Below are 6,164 nucleotides of genomic sequence, written 5' to 3' on the forward strand. Positions count from 1 at the left end.
AAAAAAATACTCCCTCCACCCGGGTTTATAAGGCCTACTAATCTTTCCTTCTTTTTTTGCGATCATAAGGCCAACTGATCTTGTCTTAAGACAATCCGTTTTAATTTTGACCGAGTTTATAGAAAAAAGTGTAACTTCGCCAAATTCAAAATGAAATGCACCAAAAGGAAGAAAAAAAAAATGAAAACATGGCACTACTATGTCTGGCTGCTGCTTCCACAAAGATAAGGAAAAATTGATTGAAGTGGGTCTGGTTTCTTTGAGGATGTGAGAAACCTGGTACTACTATCTCTGGCGCATGTCCAGGTTTGTTTGCTCGCGCTACCCGGGTAATTGTGTTTATTTTGTTTGCCGACTCCCCTTTACCTGGCTCTCAAGAACGGCCTGCCTCGCTGAGTTCATCTTGTTGCCAAGAACCCTACCCGGCATACGTTGTCTTCGCGGAGATCTCGTGGTCCGATTCGATACATGGCATAGTAGACAAAGAAACTCGACAACAATCAATTTTCCAAGGGTGGTTTGCAGTGGGGTAAAATAGTGGACTGCAATTTTTAGTAATCAAAGGCTGCAGTCAGTACCGCGTCCCACCTAGACACAACACTGCGGTGGTGTTTTGGAGTGGGACGCGTACATGGAGAGAGTACTAGAGAGATCCCAAGTCCAATTAGTAGAATCCAAACAACTACTGGACGACCGTTCAAGGATGTCGTCCAGAAAGAGGAGGATGACATCCTTGAACATCCACCTTGCTGAGCATCACCATCGGTTTTGGGCCGTTGTTGTGCTGGCTGCTGGGTGATCGTTGTCCAGCGGCGTTTCTCCCCGCGCCCGGACGACATGCTGCTGGCGAGCCCGCCTAAGTGCCGCACCACCTGGCTCAACGCTCTGTCGTTGGCCACCACGGCATGGGGCACCCACCCGCCGTCCGGCACCGATCACCCACTCCTCCGCCTCAACCCGCATGACTGCATCCCCCACCTTGAGGCCCCGGCCAGGAAGCCAAGTTGGAGGCGCTGCCGTCAAGTAGGCTGATGCACACGCACATGCACCACTCCCTGCTGCCACCCTCCTTGGCCCACTGCAATGTTGGATATTTATGTGGCTTTCAACATTTATTCAACATGATTATTATTTATTTAACTCAATATGAAATTGTTTTTATTATTGATGTTTGTGACGGGGAATAATTGGTGCGGAATTTCACTCGAGGAAATAATACTCGAGGTGACGAGACGACTGTGATGGCACTGGCGGAGCTTCAGCAAGGCTGAATGGGCCGTGGCCCGCCCAGCCCATGGAATTTTATACATTATATATCTACTTCTGGGCCTTAAAACAGCAGCCCACAGGCTACTTTTTCTATTTGGCCCGCCCACCTTTGGGCTGCAAGCTCCGCCACCGTGTGATGGAATACAGTATAGGAATTAATAGGGGTCGACTCTAGTGGAATTTATATATGCGCGTACGCAGAGGCGGAGGATGAAAAAAAATTAAGGTGTGGTGGACTCTTAAGTCAGTGTCTTTGATGCACATGCTTGCTCGACCGCGACGCCTAGCCCATGGCCGTTGTGGGCCATCCGCCCGTCCCGTCATCCGCCTCATCCTGGCCAGCCGCCTCGTGCTTTCTAAGATTGCTGTTGCATGCGAGTGTAGTTTTTGTTTTGAGAACCGCCCTCTCGGCAATTTATGTAAGTATTAGGCCGATTTGCATCCGACTGTACAATGTCTTTTTTGTGTGTGAAAAGACTGTACAATGTTAATCAGACAAGCAAGGATTACATCAAAAGACAAAGAGCTAACACCAATATTACGTGCGTCCTAAGTGCATGCATGAGCAGCTCAATTCGCTCCTCTCTGGATGCATTGAAGCTTGAATGGAAGAGCTTGGTTTGTTTTGCAGGATCGGCTCTGCAGGCTATTGACTCACATGATTGAGATTAGAACTTGATCTCACATATACAATATAATTATGGAACGTGACTCACATATGTGTGCTAGGAACTAGTATATTTAGATAAGAAAAACTAACATTTTATTGTGGTTGGCGACATTGCTTAGGAGTCATACGGATCTTTCCGAAAACTGGTGGAGTAATAGAACACCTAGATGTGGAGTCTATAAATAAGTCTCTACCCTCTAGTCTCAATATGCATTGTGACCGGCACCACGGAAAAGACAGAGGAATTAGAGGGTAGACTGCATAGCCCACAATTTCCAACATTTTAAAATGACATAACTTTTGATTCAAGTATCGAAATTCGGATTAGTTTTCACCGTTGGGTTTATCGCAGTGAGTTCTTCAAAACTAGATCCCCTATGGATATGTTTCGACAAACTTTCTGTTTTGAGCAACTTTGAGTGCTAAAGCGGCAACTTTAGTGCTATAGGAAAGCAACTTCTTAGTTTGCCTGCTATGATTGCCTATCAACGAGAAGTCATTATAAGCTGTCTCCGATGACTATCCTCTTCACTAAACTAAAATATAAGTTCTCCCCAAATGCTTATTAGTGCAGCTGCACTATTTGGAGACGTCGAGCGCACCCTCCCGAGCCATTCAATTTGGCATGAATCGCACACAGGTGCTTTCCTGTCTGGTGTGGGGACCGAAGGTATGGTGAGGCCCCTTCCAAAAAAACAGAAAAGAGATACATTGCAGTTTGTGGAAGCGCCACCCACCCCCACCTGCACTCCCACCCCATTTTTATGTCGGTTACCGTCAAAGAGATGGAAGGATAAAGGAGAGGGGATTCACTAGCGCCCTGCCGTGATTCGCCATCGGAGGGAGGCAACATGCAACCTCGGCGACCACACAAACACATAGAAAAAGATACTTTGATATTTTTTTATGCACAATAGATGAAAGTTAAGATAGTTGCCCAAAATTAACCATACAGTTGCCTAAAACCACATGTCCCATTGTCCAATCCTCATGAACAAATACATTATCAAGCCCACGATTTGGCCAATATCTAAATGTTTTAGATACCTTTCAATTAAGTTTGTGTCACAACGGCGTGTCAAGAATTTCTTCTCTTCGGGTGGACATTACTAAAATCATGAAGTATTTTTAGGGGATAAAGTTTATCTGTGACCCCATCCAAAAATTAATATGTATATGTTCTTTATCCTCATTTCCATGTATCATAGTTTCCTACAATCAACGATGATGTTGTCTAAAACCATGTATCCAGTTGTCCAAAATCAATCATACAATTGTTTAAAACCATGTATCCAGTTGCCCACAATCAACCATATAGTTGTCTAAAACCATGTGTCCAAGTTGCCCAATCCTCATGAACAGAAACATTACCAAGACCATAATTTGGTTAATATGTAAAGGTTTTAAATACCTTTCAAGTCTGTGTCACAGAGATGCGTCAATAATTTATCTCCTTGAGGTGGATCCCTTGGTACGATCGAAAATACTTGGCGGATTCTGATTCTCTTGTTGTCTGAAGGGATGGGATCCGGCTTGATGTCAAAGGGAGCAATGGACGCTATGACCCCTGGGAATTCCCCCTCGTCGTTTGGTTTGAAAGATTTTGGACGTATAGACTTGTTCAAACAAATTAGGTGACTTTCATTGGATGGTTAAAGGTGTCTAGAGAGGTTGATCCCGACATTTGGGGTGATTGGGTGTCCTTATGGTAGGCAACTTAGAGGTGAAGCTAGTCAATTGGTTGTCATGGTAACCAACTTAGAAGTATCCTCGCTGATAAGTAGTCATACTGGGAGAAAAAGGACTTGCTTTCCTATAGACTGAAGTTGCTTCTGTAGCACACAAAATAGCTTGGAAAAAATAGTTTGTCGAAACCTACTCATATTTTTTTGAGGCTAAAACACACTTTATTGATCATAGAAGTTCATAGGGATACAATGAATGTCTGGTGGGTTTATAAGCCACACATGGCGCCCATAATCTAGTCCGAAAGCGTGTTTAGCGAGGCTATGTGCCTCAATGTTTGTCAATCTACCTTCAAAGATGAAGGTGCATTGATCAAAAACATGTGCCGTCTCCTTGATCTCCTTGATAGTACTAGCATATAATCCTCCTGTGCCTTCTTTGATATCCTTGATTACCCCCTGGCAGTCCGAAGCAATAACGAGGCGGGAAAGATGCAAGTCCGACGCTAGGGCAAGCGCCTCACGACACGCCAAGGCTTCCAGCGTAGCCGGATCCACCACTCCTGGAATCTTGATCACCGAGGCTCCTAGGAAGACTCCCGTATCATCCCTGCATACTGCACTGAACGTGCCCTCGGGAGTACCATCCACTCTAATCTTCGCCATTCCCGTCGGCAGAGGTATCCATTTGGCCTGACCCTGGACCCCGTTTGGGATCACTCCTCCTCGAATCACTTTGGGCTTGCATTCCTCGATTTCCCGGACATACTTGGAGATGAAGCCATGCGTTGACAAAGGACTCTGGAATATGTTCTCATGCAGCGCCTGTCTCCGTGAGTGCCAAAGCGCCCACATCGTGACCGCAACTTGAATGAACTCTGTCGGCGAAAGCATATCCAAGAGGGCAAACAACCATATCTTCGCGTCCGGCTCTGTTGTGTTGTTCAAAGCCTCAACTAGCTCCGGGTCTTGCAGTGCCCACACGCAACGAGCGACTGTGCAGTGTAGTAAAGAGTGTTGCCATGAATTTTCTGCCCCGCACAAGCCGCACCGTGTGCTTGTGGACATATTTTGGTGATATAGCAAGTCTACCGTCGGGATAGATTGCTGAGCAAGCCTCCATAAGAAGATCTTCACCTTGGGGGGTACATTAACTTTCCATAACTGCTGCCATGCCTTGGAGTCTCTGTCCAAATCTGAGGAATTGCCTCGACCTTCTAGCCATGCTTCTCTCCTCATCTTGGTGTTAACCAACATGCGGTAAGCAGATCTTACGGAGAAACCTACTCATATGGGATCTAATTTTGAAGAACTCGTCACAAGAAGCCCAATAGTGAAAACGAATCTAAATTCCGACATTTGAATGAAAAGTTATTACTTTTCAAATTTTTAGAACACTACATAAATGCACGTGGTATTTCGGCAGAGGTAATCTGGGGATGGGAGACTACGTACCTTAGTTTTTTTGATGGGAAACGTTTCCAGTCGGTGCGCCGGCTGAAACGTTCCGCCGGTCACATACCATTCTCGCAAGGGCCCATGCGTAGCACCGCTTAAGTTTCCTTATCCTCTCGCACCGAGCGCTCCTGGCCACTCGTACCCCCGCATCTTCCTCCCCGTGCCATCCCAAATCACCTTCTCGCCGCCGATGACCTCATCCATTGCTGCACCAACCTCCCTCGCAAACAGGCGCCTATTTCTGGAGGCACCCACCACCGCGCACGGCAAGTGGAGGAGGTCATGGCCTGCGGGTCCTCCATGCTCACGGTTGCGCGCGACGGGGGGCCGTGCTGCAACCGTTGCGTGGTCACGGCTTTGGGGCGGCTGCGAGGACGGCGTATGCGGAGCGGGTGCTGGAAAGGACGTCCACGCGCGCTGGAGACGGTGGCCAGCGATGCTGCAACCGGCCACGGCGACAGCAACCGCTATCCCAATTTGATGCGATGAGCAACGACCGGTGAGGATAGAGACGACCATTTTTCCTTTTTGCTGGAACCAACTCTTGTTTTTTGCTGGAACAGGCGTCCCAATTTGCTGCCATAGCGAGAAAAAACTTGTGAGGATGGCGACAGCAATTTTTCTTTTTTGCTGGAACCAGCTCCCTATTTTGCTGGAAACGGCATCGCAGGGTGCTGGGACGGGCGAACTCGTGTTTTGCTACAGTCAATCACTGGAAGTTCTTCCTCATGAGTCGTTTTGCTGGAACCGGTGTTCAGTTTTGTTGGAACCGGGTAATTTTTTGCTACAATCATCGATGGAGTTCTTGATGAATGAGTTGTTTTTGCTGCAACCGTTGTTCAATTTTGCTGGAACCGGGTAATTTTTGGCTACAATCGATCCCCTGGAGTTCTTTCTGATGTGTTGTTTTGCTGGCACCGGTGTTCAATTTTGCTGGAACCGGGTAAATTTTTGCTTCAACTGACAATTGGAGGATTTGTTGCTTTCGGAGTTATTTCGCTGGGCACGACTGTGTAAGCCGAAGACCGCCGCGACGCCGGTGGCGCTCCAACCATGGTGAAAGCCTTGGAACCGGCCGCGCG

The 6,164-nt window shown here is 47.1% G+C and overlaps 1 long non-coding RNA gene across 1 annotated transcript; it reads left to right on the forward strand.

The window, feature by feature from the left end:
• The first annotated feature begins 5,466 nt into the window (after positions 1 to 5,466).
• LOC119290038 lies at positions 5,467 to 5,895 on the forward strand. Its single transcript, XR_005141690.1, has 2 exons — positions 5,467 to 5,581; positions 5,646 to 5,895. It is a non-coding gene; the product is annotated as an uncharacterized LOC119290038 (long non-coding RNA).
• Positions 5,896 to 6,164: the final 269 nt, after the last annotated feature.

The sequence above is a fragment of the Triticum dicoccoides genome, chromosome 4A (assembly GCF_002162155.2).
Source record: "Triticum dicoccoides isolate Atlit2015 ecotype Zavitan chromosome 4A, WEW_v2.0, whole genome shotgun sequence".
In the NCBI taxonomy this organism is placed as follows: domain Eukaryota; kingdom Viridiplantae; phylum Streptophyta; class Magnoliopsida; order Poales; family Poaceae; genus Triticum; species Triticum dicoccoides.